This window comes from Rhipicephalus microplus, chromosome 2, assembly GCF_043290135.1.
Source record: "Rhipicephalus microplus isolate Deutch F79 chromosome 2, USDA_Rmic, whole genome shotgun sequence".
Lineage (NCBI taxonomy): Eukaryota > Metazoa > Arthropoda > Arachnida > Ixodida > Ixodidae > Rhipicephalus > Rhipicephalus microplus.
Window position 1 is genome coordinate 276,029,754 of NC_134701.1, and position 26,630 is coordinate 276,056,383.

Genomic DNA, 26,630 nt, shown 5'->3' on the forward strand with positions numbered 1-26,630 from the left:
TTTACGGACAAGGCTCGTCTTATTTTTACCCACCCCAATCGGAATTTTCTTTTGTTTTATTCGCTTGATTGGTGCTCAGGTCGAGCTGGTTCTTTGGACTTCGTTGTATTGGGATATTATTTACATGTATGTGTATATGGAGCACTACCGTGCGGTAGAAAATCGCACTTTGTAAGAACAAAAAGCCGTAAAATATGCCCGTCTCTTAAATGCTGGGCGTGCTTCCTTTAGCGCTCGCCGTAAATGCAACTCGTGCTGTGGCATCCCGACCATTAGGATATAACTTTCATAGCCTCGTTGCATAAGGGTATGAAATGCCACTGTAAAATTTTTATGTGGTTGAAATGACGAATAGGGGAGGTTGGTTAGCAAGCGAAATATACTTGCTAAAAAATCAATAAAAAAGGCACAAAGTATATCACGCAGTAGAGCACAAGATATGGAAACGAGGTACAATTCGGCAAGCACGTGAGTCACAGATATGCGCGAGTTCGAGAAGTTATCAGCGGGCCTCTTTGGTGCGAAAGTATCTCTGTCTTCACGGAACACTTTCTCTCTGTCGTCTTTTCCCGCCGCGGTTTGAATCAAATGAGCGAGGCGGTGAAGTCAACTCACGCGGGAAATGGTCCGCGTTGCGCCGTCGTTGCATTGCCGCATATACTTTCGAAACGGACTTTCCTGTTTGATTTTTGATGGCTCGCTCTTATTTCTGCGTACTGTTGTGCGTCGCCTTACCAACAGACGCGCTGAAAAAAAAAAAACTTCTGACGTTCGGACGTTGCCCCGCTGATTTACATCCCGCCCTCCCTTTCGCATCCTTGCCGTGTTTTTCCAGGCGCCCGACCTCGTCCCGCGATGGGGACTTTGAACCTCGCACTATATTTACAAACTGGCGTGAGAAGCACCGCGCTAGCGCCGTGGTACAAAATCGCGCAGCAACAGCGCGCGCGGCTTTGCGCATCGGGGCGATAATTCACAAACTTGGATCGATGCCACTCACACATGGTGTGTACAATGGCCGTGTCGCTTGCGTAACCGAGGTTTAGAGCGCGTGAAATAGCGGACGTGACAAGGGATGCTTTTTGAAAATGTTGCAAATGGCATGTTCACAGTTCCCGACCCATCGCTCGCACTCACTCCTTCTCACACTGCCGATTATTACGTGCCAGTCACATCTTCCAACGCAACTCTGCCCCCCCTTAGACAACGCACACGCACGCACGCACGCACGCACGCACGCACGCGCACACACACACACACACACACACACACACGCACACGCACACTCACACCCACACGCACACGCACACGCACACACACACGCACACTCACACTCACACGCACACGCACACTCACACGCACACGCACACACACACACATGCGCGCACACACACGCGCGCACACACACACGCACACACACACGCGCGCACACACACACTCACTCACTCAGTCAATCACTCACTCACTCACTCAGTCAATCACTCACTCACACACACACTCACTCACTCACACACACACTCACACACACACTCACTCACTCACTCACACACGCGCACACGCACACACGCGCACACGCACACACACTCACACACACGCACACACACACACACACGCACACTCACTCACTCACTCACTCACTCACTCACACACTCACTTACTCACTCACTCACTCACTCACTCACACACTCACTCACTCACTCACTCACTCACACACACACACAGAGAGAGAGGGAAAGAAAGAGAGACCTTCCTGTAATCGTACAGTGGAGCACAAAACATAGAGAACGTAGGTTATTCCTTCATCAAGTCATGCAAGCTAAAGCAGCATCGGTTTTGAAAATCGGTTTTCAAGAAGCACGGCTGTGCACCACGCCCGGCCGAGGCAAACGCAGCACGTTACTGTGTAAACCGCGCCGCGTTCGTGAGTTTTGTACTGTTCGTAATCTGTTGGTTTTATATCCTAAGCCGAGTCAGTCCTGTGCAGCGTACTCCAGATTGAGAGATGAGTGCGTGACAGGCAATTCCGTGAAACAACAGGCCTTGAACCGTTCCTGCGCGGGCGATGAGAACTTGTCATTTCCCCTGTTACACGTACCTTTAGCGCAGTGTGGCTCGCCTTCTATTGGCCACTCCCGTCGCTCGTTGAACTCCTCGTTCAGTTTCGTTAAAACCGTCTCATTCACGTGGTAATAACCGCGCTTTTGGATACTCAGCTGTACGTTTTGGAGGGGAAAAAATGTAATAATAAAGAGACGGGGATGTTAGCCGAATTAAAAGCCTTCAGTGCTGCTCTAAACAAGTATAAGATGAAGTGTGATAAACAAAAAAAAAAACTGCACTGAAGACGAAATAGGAAACTGCAGAAACAAACTAACAAAATAAAAACGCTAACAGACGAGAATGAATGGTTTCCTGGGAGAGAGAGAGAGTGAGACGGGGGCGGGGGATGAGGAAGATTAGCTGGAAGTTAGAACTGAAGTTTTGGCGTGTTACATCCCATACTGGGTGAAGGAAATGGTGAAAAGAAGATGAAAATAACAACGCACAAAAAAGCACGTCGTACTTTGTTTGGATTGATGCGAAAGTCAGATGGAGCTTCACCTCACGCGCAAAGCAGTAAGCATGGCTCCCTCAAAGCATCTGAGAAGAACATGACTAAGCTGAAGCGCACGAGATACAAGCGACGGATGTGTCTTGCTTTCTCCCGACTTTCCGCTTGACGATGCACCGCCAATACGTTCAGAAATCAGTACTTCGAAGAAAAGCGTCGCGCAGTTGTGAACGTGCATATCCACGGAAGTTCAACGGAGCAGCCTTGCGTTTCAGTCGGGTCTCGTGCCTCGATATAATTGCACACACACTCGAGTGAACTACGTGGCTTGCGCGACCGCTTCCGAAAATGAAGTCACTCAGCGCAATTCGTCGATTTACTCCCGCGATGCTAGTTGCCATGGCGATGTAGGCTTGTGCTCCTTCACTCCCTGCTGTACGGGCCAAATGCTTGTTAAAATAGCAACGCTCGCGAGCTTACGGCAGAGAAAGGATGGTGTTTTGTTTGGGCGGCAGGCCCGTTTTTACGAGCTTTGAAGCTCGTGGAGGGAGTTACTTTGTGCAGACCCGTGAAACGCTTTTCTTTCAGTCTGCGGGGTTTAAAGTCGAGCGCCTCTGATTGGACGCTTCCTGCCGCGGGACGGAAATGTTTCTGCCTTTATATACTGCGGGTCTGCGAGCAGCGGGGAATATAATTTGGTCTACGTCATAGGAGATGACTTCGAATGCTCTCGCACTCTAGTTTTCCTGTGCTCGGAAGGAAGTCTTAGGCTCAGTATAAACACTGGTTTTGCTGGTAAGTGGCGCCAATCGAGAGAATGCTCTCGCATCGGCTTCTGCCGGACGTGACATGACAAGAAGTTTGTTTCATCGATTTGATATGTGGGGTTTAACGTCGCAAAACCACCGTATGATTATGAAAGACGCAAGAAGTTTGTTTGTGCCCCAAGGAACTGTGATGTATAGGTGTAGCCGGAGGCACCACCAGATGAAGTCAATGGCTTTGCTCTTGAGGGGACAGGAAGACGGGTAAGTCCTGCCGCGATGTCGTGGGCCCTTTGGACGGTCTGGGGTTGAATGTGAGGATTGTATCTCTTGAACTATTTCTCCCATCGCTTTTTCGTGACGGCTTGAGAGGCGTTAGGAGCTACGTAAAGCCAGAACACGAGATCAGAAAAGGATGGGTCATGACTTCATTTGGCGCACGACTGTCAGTGGTCCGGGTCTATACGGTACAGGCTGGATGAGCGAGATGTGGACGATTTTGCAAAAGTATGAACGCTCTGGCCCGAGGTTTATTCAATATGAGGAGAAGTTGCGGGTATTTTTCGTTGCCTAGATGATAGTGGGCAACCATTTCGTGGAAATCATATAAGAAGTGTTTGTCGATGTTGATCTCGTTCAGATCCTGCAGCTATAGCTGTGACAGCGGGGTACGTGAAATCGCGCGCTACCACGTGGGTCGAACAGATTTGAATATATTGCTGCGTTCCAGCACCACTGATCAGAAAGAACGTTAATGAGAACTTACAATTTCTCTGTCTCTTAGTTCTCGTTAATATTGTGTCTAACAAAAGAAAAACGGGCCCTTCAATTTACGCTTCTCTCCTTGATCAGAAAAAAAGTCAGTCTTGCCAAATAAGAAACCGACGATCCCCGAGCGAGAGCTGCATGGTTCGGAGATGTTGGATTTTTGTTGCATCTATGCTGCCCTTAAGCCATATAGTTATATTAATGGGAGCTGTGAATAATCGGAAGTTGCAATGTTAAGTGAAATTGTAAGAAATATGAAGAGGTGGGAGGCAGTGAAACCTGCTCATTAACGGGTACATAAAAAAAAACACTTGCCAACAAGACGCATGTCGAAACCTGTTCCGACTGCGGGACTGTGACCTGGTTTCGGGCTCTTAGAACCCATTGTTTATAGTTGCATTTTCTTTACGTGGCAGCATAGGTCGGCAAAAATTGTGGACCTCACTCAGACTCACCCATGAAATATATTTTACAATTCGTAGCTCGCTCTGACTCAGCATCAACAAAACATTCCTGAGATGGACTCGCTCGTACTCACACCAACGAAAAATTTCTTCTACTGGATCTCACTCGGACTCAGACTCACCCAAAATATTACTCATCCGGACCCACTCACGCTCAGACCCACAACTTCGTAAGAGTCTGAGGAAGTACGTGCTTACCGGCTCAAGTGCGTCGAGAGCGCCCCGCCGCGGCGGTCTAGTGGCCATCGGCAGGTTGCGGGATCGAATCCCGGATGCGGCGGGTGCATTTTCGATGGAGGTGAAAATGCTTGAGGCTCGTGTGCTGATATTTGGGTGCCCGTTAAAGAACCCAAGGTGGTCGAAATTTCCGGAGCCCTCCACTACGGCGTCTCTCATAATCATACGGTGGTTTTGGGACGTCAAACCACACTCATCAATCAATCAATCAATCAATCAATCAATCAATCAATCAATCAATCAATCAATCAATCAATCAATCTATCAATCAATCAATCAATCAATCAACCAACTAATCAATCAATCAAACAATCAATCAACCAATCAATCAATCAATCAATCTCCTTATGATGTATGTGTTGGTTCATCGCTGTATATCAGTGGTTACGGTACTCAGCTGCTGACCCGAAGGTGGCCAGTGCGATCCCGGCCGTGGCGGATCTACCATTTCTCTGCAGTTTTAATAGATCCATCATCATCCATTGCGGTTGAGGCTGATTGCAAGAGGCCCCTTTACCACCAGCTGGTTGAAATTTGCAGAGCCCTTCTGCTAAGGCGTTCCTCGTAATCATTTTGTGGTTTTCGGACGTAAGACACTAAATATTATTACTAAAACCTCTCCGTTTTTTTTCTTCCTGTTATTTGCATCTCTCCTTCCTCAGAACTGCTGGCCGCCATTCAGTTCCCAGGAGGATGGTATGCCCTCACTCTAAAAGCACTGACCTGTCACACTTAACACCTTTTTTTTCTTTCTTCTCAAGAATAATTAATAAAACAGTAACAGAACAGCAAAGTTACCTCTTGCTTCTTTTTGTCTATCAGTTTTTTCAAGTAAACAACCACTTACTTCTACGCACAGTGACGAGCAATGTCCATAGTTCATTCTTGCGACATGTAGATTGGACGATCGCAAAATTTCTGTGGAGCAAACCTTGTATGAACGAGAGTAAGGGAATATTTTTCGCGAAGGGGTCGTTCGTTTGTTGGCCACAACGAAATGAATCTCATATAGACAGTTAGGTAAATACGAAAAGATTGGGAGCGGTACTTGTATTCAACTACAGTGTAGTTAGTATAGTGATAGACACTTTTCTCACTTGTGAAGCTAGCTTTTTGGTGATGTGGTTAGGCCGACTAATGGCGGCTAACATCGTCTGTAAAAGAGCGTGTTCAAACGCAGTTTGCGTGCGCTGTGACACGGAAGTTGTCGACTAAGGCAACTTGATAAAAACTTACAGGATCTCTTGGACATTTACCCAAGGCGACGCGAAGGCGGAATTCGTCTTCTTTTTCTTCCCCGTCGATGTGCTCATTCTGTCTCGCCACCCTCCTTAAGCTTCCTGCACGCTACGCTGTTCTGCACTGCCTCCAAGATTCGAGGCGCCTTACCTCGTTTCTCATTGCCCCTGCGATCGAACCACCTTTGAACAAGCTCCGATGTCGTGAGATGACATCCACTGACGTTATAATGATATCGCACATTTTTCGCAATCTGTGACGTCATCGTGAGGTCATATGGGGACGTCATCTCCTGGTGATTTTTTTTTTCGCACCACTCTTCGCCGACACCGCCGGACGCCGATAGTGAAATTAGGAGTTTGATTACGAAGTTGCGGCTTGCGCCTTCAAACACGCAATTCAGACTAACCCCAGCACGCCCAACCACGGGAAGCTAAGGTCTCGTCTCCACTTTAAGCACGTCTGGCGTCGCCAGTAGTTGAGCGAATATGTAGCGCAGAAAAACAGTCGTGCATTTGTGAAAGGCGATTATTATGACGCAAATTGAAATTACTTGAAGCGGACGTAACATCACACTTTTGTGTCGGAGGGATTTGAACCCGGAACCTTCGAGTTGCATGTAGGTGTGCCGCTTTATAATTCGGTTCGCTGATGGCGCCTCGGCGGCGGCTGCTGAGGGACTGCTCCCGGTAGCATGCAGCTCGCGCGGCTTTCCGAGTGTTGTTGCCCGGTCGGAGGCCGTGGAGGCCCTCGTTTTAGATCCACGTGGGCGGAGGGACCCGGGACGTAAACGACGCTGGCCTCGCTCCTGCTGCTGTTGCTCTGTGCGAGGCTCTCCTCCTCCTCCCCCTCCTCCTCCTCCTCGTTTCCTCCAAACGAGGTGCCAAGTTACGAGGCCTCGCGCAGTGCCGTCCAAACGCGCGTTTTCCCTCCAATATTCGTTATCTGTAAACTGGTACAGTCGTTGAGCTGCCGAAATGTTGTGGTGGAACTTCGAAGGCAACCGATTCCACACAGTCCCTTAACGGAGTACGCTGGCGACAGTGGCGATGCTTGACTGAATGTGACTACCGCGTTTATTTGGGCACTGACGTCACCGGCTATGGATACTTAAATACTAGCGCGTAGCTGCACAAGGACACAAGACGACAAGGACAGGTCCCTGTGTGCGCTCTCGTATTTCAAGTGTCATAAATCACCAACTAGTCCGATCAGCCATTCTGGCTACTGATGGCTAGCGCTGGATAATGATGGTGAACTTGGGAACAAATACGTGGTAAGAATGCTCTATTCCAAATTTTTTAAAGAAGGGAGGGGGGAGGCGCGTGGGTGAGGTTTGCAGCTAGAAGCCCAGTCAACCGCCTGGTCATGAAGAATGACGGACTGGCCAGATTCAAAGGGAAGCTAAGTGCGCCAAGGAGATGCAGGAAGTTCGCTGGGCAGATGAGATTAAAAAGAGTCGCAGCGAGCATGGGACTCGTTTCATTAGAAAAATGTGAGGAGGTCTTTGCAATGCAGTGTGCGCAGTCAGGCTGATGATGATGTCTTTCGTGCTGAATGGTGGACAACTGGATAACTCTGGCGGACAGTTGGCTAAATCTTGGCTTCGGTTGACTAACATCGTCTTTATTCAATCTCAGTTCAGCGATATGGTTGTCTAGCCGTCTGCAAAAGTGAAAGGTCTTATTTTAGACCTCCCTGTCCCTCGGACCTTAGCGCGAAGGAGGTCGTTCTTATGTTACAGACATCGTTGTTACGGAACACTGTCACTGAAACTCGCAATCACACCGCGTTCTCGTCCTAATTAGATTAGCAACGGATGCGGTTTTGAGGGAGCTGCTTACTCGATGTCAAGCGTTTACACTTAACCCTATAGTCTTGAACTTGGCCGCGCCGTATTGCTGTCAGTTTTGACGACTCGAATCGCGTGCTGCGCGGATGGTGCGCTGTGGGGTTAGTGTACGATAAGTTTAGGGGCCACACACACCCTCCACCAAATGAAGCAAGCGAGCCAGTTGCTAAAGGCGCTTTGTGGCTGCGTGGTTTACATAAACATCGCTAATATAAACTGTCCTCGGCTCCGTGATGACAAGGGCGACGACATGACTGTTTTTGTATCGGTGTGCTCGCGGCTGTCGTTAGGGAGGACCTGGCTGCAGGCGAGCACTCGATTCAGGCTTTAATTATGCGATCGTTGACTTCGCTGTAGCTTATATACTTCTGCCCGAATGCTATATAGAAATAGATAGCTCTGACGACATCGCCGACCCAGCCAATCACAAGCGCCCGAGTAGTAGACAGGCTTCGCGTTCATAGAGACTATCAATTTCCAACTTTCCTCTTTCGGCGTGGTGGCGGCTTTGAAGGTTTCACCACTGTGTCTCCCGTGGCACCACGTTCATGGCTTAGTGTAATTGGGCGTTACTTTAAATACGCCGCGACTGGAATCCTTGGAAGCGTTGTTGTTTAAAGGGAAATGAGAACGCTACTGAATCGCGGTGCCTAAGCACAAGGTCTTGCGTTCGAATCCCGTTTGGTGGTCACTTAATTTTTATAGGGGGTGATATCGATGGGCAAGACCGCCTGTGTGTCTTGATCTAAGCGCACATAAAAGAACCATGATGGTCAAAAGTAATCTGGGTTCCACAGTACCGCTTGCCTCACAAAATCATAATGTGAATTCGTCACATAAAAATTCAGATTATATTTAATTCTGTTCGTCATCGCATTTGCGTGATTCACGAGGTAAGCATCGCAGCCGAATGAAGCCTTGCGTCATTCAAGCTACTCACACACACAATGAGAGAGAGAGAAAAGTGTACTCTGGTTTATTTCCATGCATTCGCATAGGCAGAGACAGGGCTAGCTATTAACGTGTAGACGTACGAACAAGAAGGCGCCGTAATCTTCGGCTTTATTGAGCTTTTAGATGTGGTTACGTCGATACGCGTCTTATTAGGGAGGCGAAACGGCTTCATAAAGTTGATAGGTTGACTCCGAGTACAGAAGCGACAAGAAGGAGGCGATCAAGTAATGGTCGAATCGTGAAACAAAATCCGCACGCGTTGGCTATAAAAACAGGCGTACTTCGGCAGTTGAACGAGTTTCGCGGTTGCTTTTTTTTTCACCTTCTTCTCGCTTCTTTCCGCAATATTCGCCCTGTTGCCATAAAAGTGCCGCGGCCATCTTACACCGGCGGCCGACGTCGACTGCTGGCCTGACCTTGGCCGTTTGACCCGAGAGGACAGTTAGCCGAAGTCTTCTCTTCTTCTTCTTCTTCTTCTTCTTCTTCTTCTTCTTCTTCTTCTTCTTCTTCTTTCTTCTTCTTCTTCTTCTTCTTCTTCTTCTTCTTCTTCTTCTTCTTCTTCTTCTTCTTCTTCTTCTTCTTCTTCTTCTTCTTCTTCTTCTTCTTCTTCTTCATCTTCTTCTTCTTCTTCTTCTTCTTCTTCTTCTTCTTCTTCTTCTTCTTCTTCTTCTTCTTCTTCTTCTTCTTCTTCTTCTTCTTCTTCTTCTTCTTCTTCTTCTTCTTCTTCTTCTTCTTCTTCTTCTTTTCTTCTTCTTCTTCTTCTTCTTCTTCTTCTTCTTCTTCTTCTTCTTCTTCTTCCTTCTCTTCTTCTCTTCTTCTTCTTCTTCTTCTTCTTCTTCTTCTTCTTCTTCTTCTTCTTCTTCTTCTTCTTCTTCTTCTTCTTCTTCTTCTTCTTCTTCTTCTTCTTCTTCTTCTTCTTCTTCTCTTCTTCTTCTCTCTTCTTCTTCTTCTTTTATTCTTGTTCTTCTTCTTTTTTATCTTGTTCTTCTTCTTCTTCCACTTCTTTTTATCTTGTTCTACTTCTTCTTCTTCTTCTTCTTTTTATCTTGTTCTTCTTCTTTTTATCTTGTTCTTCTTCTTCTTCCACTTCTTTTTATCTTGTTCTACTTCTTCCTCTTCTTCTTCTTCTTCCACTTCTTTTTATCTTGTTCTACTTCTTCCAGCATTGCGCTCATGGACACCTATCGCGGCCCCGCCAACGCGTATGCCGGATCTATAGTAATATGCAATGTCGGACCTCTCGCACAATGCATCATTGAGGTCACTCAAAAATAGCCGCGTAATTTCGATGTTCAAGAGCCTTATCGCGCACCGTGCGTGCCTGTTTGTACGCGAGGGGCGCCGCCCCCCCCCCCCGGCCACCAAAGTGCCCGCTTTCGCACATACCGTAAAATAGCGCGCACAATGCACCATCTCTCGTTCCGGATCGGCGCGCGTCACGATTGTTGCTTTTGTGTGTGCTATGTCCGGGTACCGAGGCCCCCGATAGATGCACAAACCGTTTTCTTGTTTTTATTTTTGGCTTTCATTACCTCGTAAAGAGAAGGAAAGGGAGATGACAGAAAGGAAGCTAAGTTAAACTGGCTGAACTCATTCTTCTACCCTGCACTAGAATGAGGCAAGACGCCAGAAATACTCCAACAACAACAACAACAACAACAACAACAACAACAACAACAACAACAACAACAACAACAACAACAACAACAACAACAACAACAACAACAGAACAACAACAACAACAACAACGACAACAACAACGACAACAACAACGACAATAATAATAATAATAATAATAATAATAATAATAATAATAATAATAATAATAATAATAATAATAATAAATATAATTGTTACTATTATGAAGAGAAGGAGGAGGACGTATCTGTACGGCTTTATGTCTTATCACGCCAACATAGGTCGGCAAAAAAAATTAGAGCTCACTCATAAAACATATTGCCGAACTTGAAATAAAGTTCAGTGATTAATAATTATTTAATTAATTCAGTCGGACTCATTGTGACTCATACCCACCAAACTTTCATTTACTCACCCGGACTCAGTCAGATAGAGACTCATGGCCCTATGTGAGCCTGAGTGATTCTGGGCGAGTCGACTCATGGGTGGTTGGCGTTTGTTGACCTATGCTCACCAATTTCACACGACGCTATATCACCGTATAGCTTGCTTGAGACACTTTTTTCCCCCGCCCACTAAGGAAGTGCTACCTAAGGTTTCTTGTCCGAACGATGCAGCCGGCTCGTGCGCGTACTTCTGTACAAGCATCTGTACTACCGCGCAGCTTGTATGTATGGATGGCGCGGAACGATGTCATGCCGAGGAACCCAGGTTTACTCCTCCCATATAATGTTGGGGCCCGCGTCGTGTGCTCGAAATTTCATGGTACCCCCTTGGAGTAGTCGCTCATACGGGGGGGGGGGGCGGCAGCATCCGCTAACGGGTCGAATGGTGGAAGTCAGCGCACCGCGCGCAGCGCAAGTCCTAAATAATGGAAGCGATAGAGGCGGTGTTGTTTTCTCCCACCACACACGCGCAACACACGTACGCGGACAAGCTGCTATGCGGTGCCCAGATTGCTAACGCCCCTGCGCGTACTGCTGTGTGTGTGCGCATGCGTACAATGCGATCTGCCAGATGCTACGTCTTTGCCGCATGTATTGCGGCGCGTATAATGACGGCGCCTCGCGCTTGCCCCGGTGGTCATTTTTAGCCGCGCGCTTGTAGGAGAGACGCCTTGCATGGCCGGGCGCGACCGTGAAAGGCGAGAAGAAAGGCACTTCATCAGCGTCCTCCGCCGGCGCCCGAACCAGGGCGGCGGGGCGGGTTTCCGCGTCGCCGCTCGCTCATTCCTCGGGCACGGCCCCGTCGAGCTGGGAGACAGCTCGGCTGCCTTGAACTATACCGCGCGGCCCTGGCGGACACGAACGTCGCGTCGATTCGAGAATGCGCACGACGCGCGATCCCATTGTCATTCATTCATTCATTCATTCATTCATTCATTCATTCATTCATTCATTCATTCATTCATTCATTTCTGATAGCGTTCACCAGAGGCGTAGCCAAGGGAGTCCGTGGTTCAACCATCCTCCCCTCCCTCCCCCGAAAATTGACGATTTTGCTTTCGTATATGTACACGCACACTTTTTTATGTGATTCTTAAGAGAGAAAAGAAGATACAAGTGAGCCCCGTAACTGTCTGCATCATAGTGCGACACCTCAACAGTAATTAGCTCACGAGGGGTGGGGGTAAGGAGGGATTAAGAGGATAGGATTTAAGGTATAGCGATAGAGAGGGGGAAAGGAGAGAGCGTGGCGCAGGGACAGCGACACCCAGAAGCAAGAAGAAGATAAGAAAGAGGGACACGGTCGTAGGAGTCCGAGGGACGGGGCACCACTCGGCGAGAGCTCTTGTCGGCGGCAGGAGATGGCGTATTGGGCGAGCCAGTCGGCCAGAGCTGCGCTGTCGTCGGAGATCGCGGGGGCACAACCGGTCGGCACGAAATCAGAGAGTGGATTCTACACGCACACATTCAAACGCATGCACGAACATACGTAAGGTATTATTGAACCCCTGAAGAACAACAAAATCGCAGCATATCCACAGTGCGAATGATGACGAGTGGGGCGAAGCGTCCGTCAGTCCGTCCGCGCTTCTGTCCGACCGTTTGTTCTTGCTTCCGCGCGTCTGCACGTGTGTCTATGCGTCCGTCCAACCGTGCGTCCATCCTTCTGTCCATCCGTCCGTCCATCCTTCCCTGCGTCCGTCCCTGCGTCCGTCCATGCGTATATCCGTCCGTGCGTCCGTCCGTATCTTCATCCATGTGTCCGTCCGTGCGTCAAAAAAAAAAAAAAACAGATGATGGACGGACGCAGCCAGCGGATGATTCACAGTTTTGCCCATACGACCCTGTGAAGCTCTCCTCCACTAATCGTCATTCACTCCGAGGATATGCTGTGAGGTAGTTACTACATGTATGCATGAATACAGGTGACGGCTGACCCACGCCTTAAGGAGCTTCGCCCCCCAAACTTTCTGGGTGTACGCTCCCGGTGTTCACGTTCGCCGCGGTGGTGTAGCATTTACGGTGCTCGGCTCTTCAGCCAAAGTTTTCGGGTTCCATGCCGACCACGGAGGTCCAATTTCCATGGAGGTGAATTGGTACAGGCCCGTGTGGTGAGTGACGTCAGTGCGCGTTAAAGAACACCAGCTGGTCGGTTTTCGGAGCCCTCCAGTACGGCGTGCCTCATAATTATATCGTGCTTTCAGGACGCCAAACCTCAGATATTATTATTATTATTATTATTATTATTATTATTATTATTATTATTATTATTATTATTATTATTTTATCTGATAGTGTTCAGGAATGGTCCAGGGCCTGTATGCGTAGAAACGTCTTGCGCTAAAAATTTTCGTAAGAGAATAATTCAACTAATCCTGCTTGGGGACATATTATTAGTGAAGCCCACTGACCAGTGGGAAAAAGCTCTTACGAAAGAGAAGTTTTGTGAACATGACCCCAGGAATTCGTTATCGTGCGCCGCTAGACAAAAACAAAGCGATAATGAATAAAGAAACAGCAAAAAAAAGATAAACGTGTCGTTCGAGTGAGTGTAAGGTGATATTCCCTTAAACATAAACAAAGAAATTGTAATAACGGTAGACATGATATTTTTGTGCGTAATGTGAAAGTCGGACGAAGTACTTTTGGTGAGTTAAAAGTGGTCTTCACGTACGGCAGCTTGCCGATATCCTTGAAACAAAAATTGCATCTATGTCGCCTGTAGGACATAATAATCTATGCAATACAGGCTATGTTAGCTTGGTTCTCAGCGAGTGGTATATCCTGGCCTTCAAGGTGGCAAGTGAGGACGATGAGAAAGAAACGTGTGTAATAAATAAACGCGCGGAGACCCCTCTAAATTACACAAGTCTGTCTCGTTCTGAGTACGTGCAAAAGTGAACGAATTCATACAAACTCGCAGGATCTTGTGTGCATTCTCCTAAAACTACCTGAAGGCGACAGACCTCAGCTTTTTCTTGTTAGTCGATGTATAAAGGAGCAGGGAAACACGAACCGTGGCTTCACTTGGTGTCCCTGCAAAGCGCCGTCTTCATTTTCTTCGCTCGAGGTTGCGCGCTCTCCGGTCTTGTTTGCCGCACATGACGTCACGCCAGAATTAGTGGCGTCACGATGGCGCCACAAGCTTTTCTGACTTGGGACATGATGACGTCGCGTGATAATGATTTTTTTTTTGTTCATCACCAGTCTCCGGCGCCACGGGACTGCTGCTGTCGACGGTCGAATTTTACCGTTTGACGAAGCATTTCAGGCTTTCGATTTTAAGAAAAAAAAAAGGTAACTCATTGTACTAGGTCGGCAAAAATTTGTGGAGCCCACTCAGACTCACTCATGAACTGTAATTTGCGCTTGGGGTTCACTCGGACCCAGGCTCTCCAAAAGTTTCGTGAGCCGGATTCGCTCGGAATCAAGCTCGCCAACTCACCCGAACTGACTCGCACTCATGCCTAGATCCGAGTCTGAGCGAGTTCAAATGAGTCGATTCATGAGTCCGTCAGCCGTTAGCTTTTTCATAATGCTATTTAACATTAATATCGCACGCAATCGGTGCTCTTGGCGCGTTTCGATGTGGTACCTTCAAATATGAGTTCCGAGTTGTTGCAAAACAGTAAGGACAAGTTTTCTTGAAAAAGATGACAACATGAGATATAGTTATCAAGATCTACCGTGGCAGACAGAGGTGGCCTGGACGGGGATGGGAGGGGGGGGGGGGTCAAGGCACCCTCCGCCCCGCGTAATTCACGACTCTGATCAATGAATATTGAAGTGGTGTATGAAGAATACTGATTTGAGACACGTGTGAGTATATGCGAGGATAAACGTAAATATGATAAAGCTGATGTGGTATTGCTTGGTAGATAAGATGATATGTTCGCAAAACATGCTATATATATAGTGCGCTTTCGATTCACTCGGACTCAGACAGACTCGCCAAAATTTAGGCCAGTGCCGACTATATGCTCATTGATGAACGGCTGTAACCGATGCCAACGGGTGCAAGCATCTCTTTATACGCATTTAACATCTGCATGGCGGTGACATTAGGCGTAACAGTACTGCGATGTGTCTACATGTGTTGATCTTTCTGGCGTTTCTCGTTTGCCCAGCATCACACGCCGTATTTTTGTCGCGACGCGGACGACTAACATCTATACAGGAGGGTCAATCGCCCTTTATGTGCAATTGTGCGTGCGTTTGTGTGTGCATACATGCCAACTTCACGTGAAAAGCAATTCGCGCATTGGGCGTTTGACCCCCGGTCCCCTCAATCACCCCCCTCCCCCTTGTTCGACATTTTGACCGCACAAGATGACAAGTACAGAGGGAGGTACGACGATACCGATGGAGTCATCATACTTCCCTTTCTGTCGTCGTCGTTTTTTTTTTCTTTTTTGTGGTCAGTATGTCGACCAGTATAAGCACCAACTAGGCCGAACCGAAGTTCTGCTGAAGCACCTCCTCCTTGACAACGCAAGTGGTCATTGGCACTTGCGTTTCGACAATGGGTCTGCATCAAAGCAGCTCTGTCGAACGTTGGCGCCAGAAACATTCTCCACTGAATACGAGGCTTCACTAGCGTCATCTGCTACCGTATGAACCACTGTACTTCGCTGGCGTCGAGGTACAGTGGTTCAGTTAACAGGCGTCGAGTCAGTTAAATTTAATCATTTCGTACGATCTTTGTGGTTTTGTGTGTTTTTCCTTCCACATTCACGTACGAGCTTAATCTCTAGCTGTTGTGTTCTCTGGTTCTTTTGGTGTCAAGTATGTTTGGATAAATTCGTCACTGGGTCATACTTTCCCGTACGTAAAACATTGCCTGCATGCTGTGCAAACGTGAAAAGCTAAGACTGTATTCCAAAGGACTATTTTCGATAAAAAATTTTCGTAGGGAAATGTTTGGGCCAATCACGATGCGGGACATATTAGTGAAACCAGTCGAGCAATGATCACCCGGACCTGCGAAAGAGAGATTCTGTGAAATCGGCCCCTGATGGCCACGACGTAGGCGTACCCTTCTGCGTAAATGGCGTCTTTTTTCACACAGGTGTCAGCCACAGGTTTTGGCGTTAAGATCCGTGTGCTCCCCGATTATCGCAGCCCTAAACACGGGCTTCACACGCACGCCTACCTTTGAAGCTCGAGGAGTGGGTGTTGCATAAGTTGCACAGTGTCGCACCGGAATAGCTCGTCCAGAATGCATGCACGAGCTTTTTATTCCCGTGCCAGGATGTAAAAAAGAACAATCCGCAATCATCACGCGCTAAAGGAGAGCAGCGACAAACGCTTATTCTTGAACCTATTTATGGTTACGCGTCATCGCAGGTTCTGGCATGCTGAGTGGCAAGAGGCGATGATTGTTTCGTAACTTCTATTAAGGAGGCAACGGTGTCAGGTGAATACAAAAAAGCTCGACATGAGTTCCTTTACATTGACACGTCCCTGGCCTTGCCCGTAGTGCATGCACAATAGCCTGAACTTGTTTTCTTGTTGCTTCTTTTTTTGGAACATCTCTTTTCTACAACCTTTTGTTCTTTTTAGCACATGGTAACCAACCTGTCTGAGAACTTGAGAACATTCAAATCTCCCTGTTTTTCTCTTCTTCTTCTTCCTCCTCCTCCCGTTGACCTTCTTGTGTGTGCGTGATAATACGCACGCCCTGTCTTTCACGTATCTCCGCCGCGTTGTTTCGCCAGGCTGGACAGGCGCGTTCTCCCGTGCGTATGAACCTAGATTCGCTTTCTCCATGTCGCGCGGATGAGGTATCGTGCTGAGCCACATTACCGTTGGATCGACTGCCGCGGGAAGGGCTGCCTCGTTGCACTCAGCCACATCGGCACCGTGCGAAGCACGGCCCGATCGTTTCCTTTCTTTGTCTCCCCTCAGTGCGCGTGGTGCGCAGCGGATTGGGGCGTAGGCTGCTGCAGGCATCGGCCACTCCGAAATGTGCCCTCCCGTCGAGAGGCCCTGCTTGAGCGCTTATTCAAAACGTACCGGGCACGTCTTCCATCGGTGCTGTACTTTACGAGGCCACCCTGCTGGCCGAGACGGTGCCAGACACAATGGAAATGGGTCCGGGGACCCCTCCCTCCCCATGGTGTGGCCGATTGCCCGCGCAGTGACTTGCGTGCTCGCTCGCCGGTGAGCTCGTTCATCGGGCCCTGCTGAAAGCGCGCGCTCGTGTTTCGAGGATGAGCCGACTCATAAGTCCGGATTATAAAGGATAGAGGCACCGTTGTGCGAGCCACGGCCGCCGCCACAAGGCGATCTTCGAGCTGCGTCCTGGCTAGAAGTCTCAGCGAGTACATTGTCCGCGTACATTAGTTGGCCGCCATATGAGAAACGATTATGTAGCACGTGCATTCGTGCTGAAAACGGGTTCAATACCATCGGCCCGATTCGCTGTACGTGTACTGCTGGCTGGGCATGGTGTATGCGTACGAGGCTGAGGTATACCGCTGAGAACGAACGGGTGCGTTGGATAGATCCGCCCAGTTCTTCGTTAAAGCCGCAAGCTAGAAGGTGCAGTCAAGGCTCTCGGGGTCGAATAAAATCACGAGAAGTGTAACCTCCTTCGGATGATCAATATCGGGTGCTCGATAACCCATTTCCTGTTAGTGAGCGGTCTTGCATGAATTTGCCAGTTACGGCCGATGCAAGTTCGTATAGACGTCTTTCTTTGCGCATTGCAGTAATTTGCCGCATTTGCTTAACATATATACGTACTTATAGCTAGATCAAGTCGCGTATTTTTGTAAAGTTCACACTGCCGTCTTAGGAGAAGTTCGTGATGGTGTACGGGGGCTTCTAGTACGGATTCTGTTTCGTGTTGACTCCAACAGGAACAGAAGCGAGAGAGAAGACATGCAGGGGTGGTCTGGAAGAACTGGTATGCATGCTGCCCTACACTGGGTAAAGGGGTTACGCGAGTTTGGAAGTTTGAAGTCGAAAGAGAGAGGATTAACATTAAAGTTTGCGTTAAAGTAATCGTTGTTCCAGGGCCCCGCTGCGGTGGTCTAGTGGCTAAGGAACTCGCGTGCTGATCCGCAGGTCGCGGGATTGAATCCCGGCTGCGGCGGCTGCATTTCCGATGGAGGCCCGTGTGCTCAGATTTGGGCGCACGTTAAAGAACCCCGGGTGGTGAAAATTTCCGGAGCCCTCCACTACGGCGTCTCTTATAATCGTATATGGTGGGTTTGGGACGTTAAACCCCACATGCTAATCATCAATTCCAGATAGTGTGTTCTTTTTTGTTAATGGAAGTTGCGTGTAGTGAAGGTTTACCCAATTTCTGTGGCAAATGCGCGTTTATGATGATGATACTTTTGTGATATGCTGCACGAATTTCCGTGGCCCATACTCGTTCGTTGGACCAACTGTTGCATTCCTTTTTTAGTGAACCAGTAGAGAGTAGTGGGACTTATGCAGTGTCCGAGACGCAAGCGCGCGTTGATGATGCCAACAAGCGTTGCCAAGGATCCGGGACACGAAAGGCGAACCAGGAACACTTTCGCTGTTCAAAAAAAAAAAAAAGGCTGTGGCGATAAAAAAATGTTTATAATAGCCAATCCTAGCCCATCCGGATGGTTGACGATATACCGTCTGCGAAAGAGGCCGTCTAGTGTTAAGTCTCACGTGTTCATTCTATACGAAACGGTCGTCTCAAATCTGTCCTGGCGCTGTATATGTAGTCTTCACAGTCTCGTTCCAATAGTACTCGCCCCTGTCCACTTCGCCAACCGGTTAATATAGAGGGTGCGTAAGTAATCAGCCGTGACGCCCCTGTTAACCTTGTCTTCGTGAGATGTAGCTCGATAACTCACCAAAATACAAAGATAAACGAAGAAAGACAGACAGACGGACGGATGGACGGACAGACGGACAGACAGACGGACAGACAGACAGACAGAGAGACGGACAGACAGAGAGACGGACAGACAGATAGACAGACGGACCGACAGACAGACAGACGGACCGATAGACAGACGGACCGATAGACAGACGGACCGATAGACAGACGGACAGATAGACAGACGGACAGATAGACGGACGGATAGATAGACGGACGGACAGATAGACGGACGGACAGATAGATAGATAGATAGATAGATAGATAGATAGATAGATAGATATAGATAGATAGATAGATAGAGAGAGAGAAATGGAGAAAAGGGCAGCCTTAAGAGGCATATCATTACATTACACGCATAATTTAATGCTGCAGTTATCGAGGTATCGGGCAGCTATGCCTGAAAGCGCTTATATTTTGCGCCGTCTATTCGCCGTACCAATAAAGGGGCGAAGATTTAATATTGCCACGTATAAACAGCCGTTTGCGCGCGTCCCAACCTCCGAATTGATTTATACCCGCTATAAAGCGCTCCCGCATAAATAAATAACGACCCTTCCTATAGCCGGACTGTATATAGTCGTCCGTCACACCTTCCGGAATGTTTCCGCGACCGCCGCCCCGACCGTTTCGCTTTGATGGTCGGAGAGTATGTATGTATATACACATCGCGTGAAGCGTGCCACTTTTAACGCCGCCTCGCCGCGAGGCCTAATTACCGTAAAGGGGTATTCTGCGCCCCAGCATTAGTGAAACGGAGACTCGTGTCATGCGCGTAATAATTGTGTAATGTGCTCCTGATCTCGCCGGCTATAATAGCCTGCACGTGTATGGCGATACCAGCGAATTGTTACATTATGCGTGCGACCGCGGTTGGTGGCGATGAAGCTGCCCTGGACTTATTTTGAGGCGGTTATCTTTTATAATGAATGTGCCGATACGTTTATTGTGATCATGTGTGCCCACTGGCGTGATCAGGACGTTTTTTGATAGCGATGATCTTTGGATCGAAGAAAAAAAAAAAACAACTAATCGCGAAAGGAAACAGTGAACGCGGAGGCATGCACGCGCACAAAGGGTTGGAATAATCCTACGAATGAAGCAAAACAAAGAAACATTGATTAGGCTGTGGAATAGCGACTGAATGACTTCGCCTGCGGAATTCGACTGTGAGGAATACGGGCCGTGACAACGACACCTATCATTATCGGAACCTGTTGGCACTGTAGATTGGTCAAGTTGATGGCATCACAATCTCCCCCCCCCCCCCCTTTTTTTTTTTTGCTGTAGCTCAGCTCAGTTTGAGCCTGATTGAAAGGGACAGTAGCGCAGAAGGAAATTCTTCTTTGCTACTGTCATTTTCCTTCAGGCTCAAATCGAGCTGTGCTTTAGCAGAACGGGAACCGGTTGGCCGCTAGTTTCTTTTTTTATGTGTTTATTAGTTTATTAAGAACAATTACAAAATTGTCCAAGGAGACACGGCAAAAGGCAAACATTGCCTGACTGGGTCGTGCCACTCATAAGTTAAATAAGCTTATACAAAAAAAAAAAACAACTAACAAAGGCTTTGTGAATTCATTCATAGATTGGCTATAGTTTTATTTCTCAGTGAAATTCACTGAGAAAATTGCCCAATAGTATGACATTCGGGAACGTCGCTTGGACGGGACGCAGAAAGAGGTAACAAGACAGAGTGCGAACTAACAAGAAGGAGTTCTTTTTTTTCGTTTTTAGACGTATGCTATAGCGGCATATAATATAAAAAAATTAAGAGAAACACTGACTTATTCAGGGCATTGTACATGCGGGAGGATTGCAGTCGCCGATGCGTATAACCGTAGCCTTTCTTTTAACAAGTCTCTAAAGACGTTTTGCTTATGTATGAATCATTCTGCGCGGGCATTGTCAGTATTGTTGCATTTAGAACACAGAGTATGCTCAGAAACTGCTCAGCAGTAAAGAAAGGTGTTTAACGAGGCTGGATGAATGTATAGGGGAATGATCTTTCGGTGGACGCTGTTACTGTCTCTGCTCTATGAGCACACTGATTCGATAGAGTTCCTTGTTCGCAATGAATGTCGGCGGCCACGTTAAACATCACGCTGATGTCCATGGAAACTATCTCTTGAGTCGACCTCACTTGGACTCCCTCATCCTCAGATCGAGCCGTGAGTTTGAGTTTGAGTGAGTCCTAGTGAGTAATAGTACTGTGTTGACATCGAGTCCGAGTGAGAGTGGTTGAGGAGCGTTTCAGTGATTCCGGCTTTGAGTGAGTCCGGTCGAAAAAAAAAAATATGCGTGGGTCTGAGTTCAAGCGCAAAATATATTTCTTGAGTAAGTCTGGGCGAGCTGTTGCTTACTTATGGTCCTATCCATTCATATTCAGCATTACTATCAGCCTTACATAGTCTTATAGTAACCACATAGTATAGTAATTACTTAGTAATAACATAGGAGCCTTATAGTAATTACATAGTAACCAAGTCGGTTCACATGTTTCAATACACTAGCATTGATGCGCCACCATTTAGATATCAGAGGCGTGAGTGCCTCATAAAGATGCCCTTACGGGATTTAAATCACTGATAACTCGTATTTGATGGTACAAGATCAAATGGAGTATCGTATAGCCTTAATTAGATGAGATACTGTCATTAAAGAGCCTTGGCACTACGATCGAAAAAAGCTAGTTTTACGATTCGTGAGTCGACTCACTTAGGCTCAGTTCAAGCCGTGAGCCCGAGTCTGAGTGAATCCGGTTCACAAAATATGTTTAGGGAGTCTCAGTCCCAGCGACTCCGATTGAGAAACATCTTTGCTAAGTCAGAGTCCAACTGAGCCCACAGAGCAAAATATGTTTCTTCTGTGAGTACGAAAGCGATCTATTTCTTTAGCCTACTAATGTGAATGGTTTCAGTGTTCTCATTTGTGGTGCGTGATCCCTCTCTCTCTCTCTCCCTCTCTCTCTCTCTCTCTCTCTCTATGTATGCGTGCGCGTAAACGTTGCCTTTCTCACGCTTAACGCAATCTATATGCCGCAACAGCTGTCGTATTCAGCACGATGCGCTCAGTAGTCCCGCCTTGAAATGTTGACGTATCGACACTCGTTTCTGCGACACACCTTGTAAAGCGTAGTGTTCCTTACTGTTCGTTTACGCAGTCTTACCCATGTCATGCTAAATATTTTGATGTGTCTGCTGCTGTAACTCTATTGGTATAGTGATTACCAACATCAGTTCTAAATGGGACCCAATGTTTTCATCTGCTCGGCTGCTCATTTGTACCGCGAATGTCTTATGTTGTCTGCGTAAGCGTGTTCAGGGACAGAGTCACGCTGCCTGGAGCCCCGAAGTCGATCCAAGTGTTTATGCTAGAACGAACTTTTCTTTATTTCGAGACGGGTTCCCCGGTTGGTGGTTGTCCGTTTAAAATCCCGCGGCCGCGTTGCACCGACTGCTCTCCGAAGAGGTGCAGCTGAAGAGAAGAAGGCCTAGCTAAGGCTCCGCAGAGGCGTGTTATAAACAGAGGGGTTTCCAGACAGTGACACGAACCGGGCGTTGCTGTTGCTGCCTGGAAGGAAGCGCAGGAAGTTTGCGGAGGGATGGCGTAGGGGAGGGTTATAACGGGCTGTTGACGCCGGTACGAGCGTTCGGAGCACAGCGCGCGCGTCGCGGGAGGCGCAAGAGGAGGATGACTCCCTCTCGCCTGCGGGGGCGCTGCGATCGAAGAGCGACCCAGCGCTGGCTGGGAGCACCTGCCGCTGCTTCTGCTGGTAGTGGCGGAATCGCACCTTTCTATTTAGGAACCGCAGCGCATGCGCCACCACTGTTCCAGTGGTCCCGAAGCCAGAACCGCCAACGCCCACTCAACTTCTCTCTCGAACAACCATGACGGTGTCGATTATGTGTTTCTTTTCCGTTGTATCCACGACTCCCCCTGTGGCAGCCGACCCAAACGCGCGAATTGTTGACCTACTCTTTATTTGCTTTTGGAGAGTATGTATGCTGTGACTCGCCCGCCCGCGCTCACGCTGATTTTACAACGCATTTCCCTCGCGGTCGCTGTTTGGGAGCTACTACGATAATCGAAGCACTGTTGCGATGCGCCACTTAACGGCCACTGCAGTGCAACAGTGCTGGGGTTAGTGTAGGCAGGCAGCAACGGCATGTTTGGCTTGGTATAGCCTGATTCGCATGGCAAGTCGCTCTAGCAGAGCCCGGTGCACATAAACCCACGTGAACCTCCAGTGTATCAGTTTAAACATACCTGCATTTCTTTCTTTTTTTTTCTTCATCTTTTTTTTTTCAGTGATTATTAGAGGGACCGCTACGGCTGGAATTCACGCCTCTTTGGTCAGCTTGTGTACTGAGAGCCCGGTGTATTCTTTGACCCGGGTACCCCGCCGCGGTGGTCTAGTGGCTAAGGTACTCGGCTGCTGACCCGCAGGTCGCGGGTTCGATTCCCGGCTGCGGCGGCTGCATTTCCGATGGAGGCGGAAATGCTGTAGGCCCGTGTACTCAGATTTGGGTGCACGTTAAAGAACCCTAGGTGGCCAAATTTCCGGAGCCCTCCACTACGGCGTCTCTCATAATCAAATGGTGGTTTTGGGACGTTAAACCCCACAAATAAATCAATCAATCTTTGACTCGGGTATAATGTTTTCGGTGTAATATTGCAGTGATTTCTCGGTCAGGTTCGCTTCCTTCAGCGCCACCGTGGAGATGTTTGTGAACTGTGAGAGCGAATCGGCCATTCGGAAAAGACAATGGCGTCAGAGTGTTCGCACTCAGACTCGGCGCCGCATAAACGTATACATTGTTCGGCGTACACAGCTTTGTTGTCTCGACATTGACGAATGAGAGCAGCCGTAAGTAAAAGAGGCATCCATTAAAAATGCGCACGTTGATGTAGCTTGCGTTACGTTATTGAGTATACATTCCAAGGTGCCTACCTGGCTAACCGCATGATCATAATTGAGGAGGGTTTCTTTTGTATGTCCTGCTTTGCTGATGGTGCGCTTTCATTGTATTGTAGGATGTCTTCGACGCAGTTCTCTGCATGAAGACATGCACTAAATATCTTGCTTGGAAGGCCTCTTTGTATTAGCGTCTAACTTGAGACTGACGACTAAGTTTCATTCTAATAGATTTGAAAATGAAAATAACGATAATCCGGAAAAGAGCTGAGCTCCGTGCATACTGGTTTATGCCTGATAGAGAACGACAGTGTGTACGCTTATCTTTAAGGCGTCATTGGCGGCCGCATCACGGAACCTGTGCACAGCGCGAGCCAGGCCGTGAGGCTTTTCTCTTCACCCCCATTTTGTACGCACATCCATCCATCTGTGTACATTCGAGCGCGAATTCGCCTAACCGGTTTTCCCCGAGCTTGTTATAGTTAACTGTGGATTCGCTTTTCTTGTTTAGTTGTTACGTAAACACGCGGGAAAAAAAAGAAAATAAAGTCGCCCCAGATCGTCGCACGACAGCCTGCACAAAACTGCGATCGCGCCTTTTGAGCTGTCATTGACAGGTATTTTGGGGGAGACAGATTCGGCGGGGCCGTCATGACGACACTCCGTCATGTTTGCGTTGGATGCGATAAATGTGCGTGACCCATAGAGGGTATGTAAGGTGGGGGGGGGGGGGGGGGGGAGTGGTTGCGATAAATGCGCCTGACCCTTAGGTGGTGTATAAAGGGGGGAGGGGGCAGGGTGCCTGCAGGGCGTTATACTTTGATTACTAGAGCAAGCGAAGAGAGCTGAAGAGCCGTCCGAGCCATTTTGCCTCGAGCAAGCATACGACAGTGTTTCTTGTTCTTTTAGGGGCGCAGCTCCTTATGGCGTGGCTTGTGCGTCCCTCGCAGTACGTAACCACCAGTGGCACATACCCGAAATAGTGGTCCTTACAATGTCTGCTGGATGGGGGCACTTGTATATGATGAATACACGATGAAAAGATGTGAGATGGCTGTGCTTGGAGTTTTCTCTAGACATATGGACGGACGAACGGACTGACACACGCACGGACGGACAGGCAGAGGGGCGCACGGACGGATGGACAGACAGAGGCATGGCCGCAAAAAGAGATGGACGGACAGACAGACGAATGAACAAACGAACGGATGCACCAAGGATCACACAGATAGGCGGACGCAAGAACGAATGGACAGACTGATGAACGCTGCGCCCCACCAATCATCATTCACTCCGTGGATATGCTGTGATTTTTCTTTTCTTTTACCGCACCGTGAGTGAGAGCCAAGTGTAGGCGCCGCGCCTGCTCTGTGGGACGACTTCGCGCGAGCCTCCCTTTTTTTTTTTTTTTGACGCGTGCGATTCGCCGTATCTATCTATATAGGCGTTCGTCACGTTAAGAGAATCGACGGCGGGCGTCATCTCCGCACATATTCGACGCGCGAGGCCGCGCGTGTCGATTTCCCGCTCGCGACGCAACCACCGAGCTGTGTGGTTACGCGCGCGAGTCGAATGCGTTGCTCCCTTTTAACGAGCGCTGGCGCGTCGTGCTAACACCGCGACGAATCGCGTGTCCTCGAGGCGTAGCGCTAAAGCGGTTGAACGAGGCGGCAACCGATACGGCGTGCACACAAAGGGGTGGAGAGGATCATGGAGTTTTCTTTCTTTCTTTCTTTCTTTCTTTCTTTCTTTCTTTCTTTCTTTCTTTCTTTCTTTCTTTCTTTCTTTCTGTTACTTCTTTCTTTCTTTATTTCACCCTTCCTTTCTTTCCGTCTTTCTTCCTTTTCTTTCTTTCTGTCTTCCTTTCTTTTTATTTCTTTCCTTGCTCCTTCTTTTTTTCTTTCTTTCCTCCCTTCCTTCTTCCTTTCTTTCTTCTCTTCTTTCTTTCTTCTCTTCTTTCTTTCTTTCTTTCTTTGTTTCTTTTTTTTGTTTCGTTCTTTCTTCCCGTCGTTCTTCCTTTCTGTTACTTCTTTCTTTATTTCATCCCTTCCTTTCTTTCTTTCTATCTTTCTTCCTTTTCTTTCTTTCTTTCCTTCCTTCTTTCTTTCCTTCTTTCTGTCTTCCTTTCTTTTTCTTTCTTTCTTTTTCTTTCTTTCTTTTTTTCTTTGCTTCCTCGTTCTTTTTTCTTTCTTTCCTCCCTTCCTTCTTCCTTTCTTTTTCCTTTTTTCTTTCTTCTCTTCTTTCTTTCTTCTCTTCCTTCTTTCTTTCGTTCGTCCCTCCCTCTCTTTCTTTCCTTCTTTCTTCCTTTCTTTCTCTATTCCTTTCTTTTTCATTCATTCTCTCTTTTTTTCTTTCTATCTTTCTTTCCTCCCTCCTTTATTTCTTTCTTTCTTTCCTTCCTTCTTTCTCGAGTGGTTGAGCGTCTACGGATGGGATGAAATTCCGCCCTTTGTGCAGTCGCACGGTCCCGAGGAATTTCGCCTTTATTTTTTCTGTTTCTCCGTTTCGTTAGTTTCTTTTTCTTCTTCCGACATGGTTAGCCGTGTGGCGTGTGTTGCGTTCCTGGTGCTACACAACCGTACATACAAGAAGGCCGGACGGGGCTGACGCGCTCCCGTTAACGGAAAGTATGCGTTTCGTGAGAAGAGGAGGATGACATGTTGGGCGATATGTTGAAAAACGATAATAAAGGAATGGAGACTAGAGGATTTAGGGAGAAGGCGATAAGAGAAGGCACACGACTTTTTTTTTCGAATCATGGGCGACACCATATTGGACTGATAAGCGATTATTTCGCCGCTCATGTCGCGCGTTCGTATGAGATAAAAAAGAGAGAGAGAGGGAAACGCATTGATGGTAACCGGAAAAGACAAACACGGTATGATATAACCTTAACTCTATAGGACGGGGGATGTTAAAGCATCAGAAATAC

General features: G+C 47.9%; 1 protein-coding gene across 1 annotated transcript in view; it reads left to right on the plus strand.

Annotated features, from left to right (window-relative positions):
* The window catches only part of LOC119179180 (rho guanine nucleotide exchange factor 17), a 164,780-nt gene that overhangs the window by 31,007 nt on the left and 107,143 nt on the right, over positions 1–26,630 (plus strand). The gene's annotated exons all lie outside the window — the stretch shown is intronic.